The 2,855-nt window shown below is 37.0% G+C and overlaps 1 long non-coding RNA gene across 1 annotated transcript in view; it reads right to left on the bottom strand.

Annotated features, from left to right (window-relative positions):
* Positions 1-2,460, bottom strand: part of LOC111871459 — a 13,296-nt gene extending 10,836 nt beyond the window's left edge. Inside the window, exon 1 of the long non-coding RNA XR_002844023.2 lies at positions 1,952-2,460. This is a non-coding gene — a long non-coding RNA (uncharacterized LOC111871459). The remainder of the gene's footprint in view (positions 1-1,951) is intronic.
* Positions 2,461-2,855: the final 395 nt, after the last annotated feature.

The following is a 2,855-nucleotide window of genomic DNA, read 5'->3' as shown; positions in this document are numbered from 1 at the left end:
TTTAGGTTACTATCATTACCTTGTAATTTAATTCTTTGAAACCTTCCTTTAAGATAAGATGCTATCCATTTATGCATCGGACCCATAATACCATAGAATTCCACCTTAGATAATAAAATCTTGTGATTGACACAATCAAAGGCCTTTTTCAAATCACAAAATATTCCACCCACATTATGGCCAGCATTCAGGGCAGTTAAGGTCAGGTCAAGCAATTTATTAATGGCCTTTTCAGTGGAAAATTTAATTCGAAATCCAAACTGTTCATTGGCTAAAACATTGTTGATAGTCAAATGATGACAAAGTCTTACAAACACCTTTCTCAAATATCTTCGAAAAGGAAGTCAATAAGGATATAGGCCTATAAATATTGATAAGATTTTTATCAACATTTTTATATATAGGTTTTATATTGGAGAATTTTAGCCTATCAGGAAATATACCGGTAGCTAACAATCTATTTATTATGTATGTTAAGGATGAGGTAATAAAATGTTTACAACTTTTTAATACTTTGATAGTGATCTTATCATACCCAGTAGAATTGGTCATTTTCAATTTGTCTATAATTTTTTCAATTTCATTTGTTGTAACATAACTATAATTGATCGGAGGGAAAGTGGTTGTAAATATATCAGTTAAATATTCATTAGCCTTATTACATATTTCATTTCATTTCATTTATTTCGTGTCCACGGATCATTATACATGATATAAGACATGTCAAATATAACACATTTTTTTACTGTACTTTTGGTAATGGTCTCCGCTATTGATAAAAAATATTTATTGAAGGATTCGGCAATCATTTTAGTATTGATATATGATCTATTTCCCAAGCTGAAAATGCCGCTGAAAGGAACCCAGTTTGAGTCAAGAGAAGACATGCGGAATGCGATGGCCCGGCTGATCACCATTCCAAAAGACGCTTTCCAGAAGTGTTTCCAACAATGGCAGAAGCGCTGAGAGAAGTGTGTGCGTTACCAAGGAGACTACTTTGAAGGGGATTAGAGTTTTGTACCTCCAAATCAATAAATGTATTTCTGCCGACCAAAGGTTCGATATTTTTTGAACACACTACGTATACATAAGGTCTACCTTCTTAACTTCTGATTATGATTATTCTAACATCCAAAAATCTTGTCCCTAATTCATGGATGTCATTCCAGTTTCCATGAAAAAATGTGTAAGTGCCTGCTGGTTCCACAACACCCCTGTCCTATCTGACATCTTGCACTCACATTTCATCTGATACTTCACTATCTAATGTCCATTTTCTTTTGCATAGCTTGGTCCAAAGATATCTGTCAACCTGAGACTCAGTTTTACATTTCATAACAGACTTTTTGTTTTACTGCAAGGAGTTATTAGCTCATGCTGAACCATGAAGTTAGGGAACCATCCCATGTCAGCTGTCACAATGTCACATGTGCTATGTGACATACCACGCTGACAAAGGACTGATTGGAAAATGATTGTAACTAAAAATTGAGCCCATTAACCATGTCTCTGTTAGGTGTATATTATAATATACACCTAACAGAGATCTCCACTGATCATAATTATGATCAGTGGATCATAAGAAGGGAGCATTGGGAATCATTCTAGATGAGTCAATAGTGCAGGCGCCTCTGATCTGTGTTTACCCCCACCACCCCCAACCATAAAAACTTGATATCACAGAACCGTTAGTCAGCATCCCAATAATACTGACAGAAGGAAATTCTTCTTCATTAGCAACCACATGAGAAAGATGCATAAGAATGTTATTTTGTGTTCAAACTGTGCAAGTTAATCATGTCAGCTGCAGTTACCCTCTATTTGATTTTAAAAAATTATATGAAGTCACATCAGAACTAGAATGCAACCCTTTTGGCTCCCACAGGGAGGGTAGTAAAGCTTTGATACCCAATCACGGGTTTTTATGTATTTATTTTTTCATAACCAGTACTGAAAGAGTAGGTGTGACAAGCTTTGCAGAAAATTTCTTCCCTCTACTTCGGAACAGTTGTAAAAATCATCAGCAATAGCTTCCAGTGGGGTTGCAGTAGTTGATAATAAATGTTTCCCCATGTATTGCTGTATTCTTTTGGAGAGCAGAGAAGCCACTGGAAGCAACATCCTTGTGTTCTGCACCTCAAAGGAGCAGGCAATCAATGCTGAAAAATAAAGAGGTGCATGGAGGTTATAGTTCGAACTTCCAGCCTGCTGGCCCTGCAGGTCCCGTATTTGAAGCTTCAGGGCTATGTGATTTTCTTCAATTTCCCCACTTTCCAAAGTTTCGCAAACATGTTTCACGGCGGTGACTATGAAGAATGCCGTCATCTGAGATGTGACACTGTGTAGACGGTGTACACCTTGTGTGAACGTAAGTTTCGGCAGCAGTCTGCTGCCACCTGCTCACGCTGGTTTCTCGTTCGCGGATTTTTCTATCCTGAAGAAGGAGGCGATACGTTTATCCGAAACATCGATTCATACAAGATCTACAGTGCACCACATTCCGGAAGACGGCATTCTTTCCCAACCTCATTCACCAACGAATTTTCCGTATCTACTAGGCACGCGCAACCTCCCGTGCCACCTCAACGACCTCAACGGTGACGACGGTGACCATGGTGACTGAATCAGTATTTTTTTTTTACGATTTTACAAACGTTCAAATGATGATGATGATGATGATGATAATAATAATAATAATAATAATAATAATAATAATAATAATGCACACATAGTAAAAATATGTAGTAAGAATATCCGAAATTGTATTAATAGTTTAGCCAGCATGAAATTAAATTTAATTTGACTCACTAATTAATTCGCACTATGTTTTCTTGTTGCGATACCACTGAACCCAC

Source organism: Cryptotermes secundus, unplaced genomic scaffold (assembly GCF_002891405.2).
Source record: "Cryptotermes secundus unplaced genomic scaffold, Csec_1.0 scaffold434, whole genome shotgun sequence".
Lineage (NCBI taxonomy): Eukaryota > Metazoa > Arthropoda > Insecta > Blattodea > Kalotermitidae > Cryptotermes > Cryptotermes secundus.
This window is presented reverse-complemented; position numbering and strand designations above follow the sequence as displayed.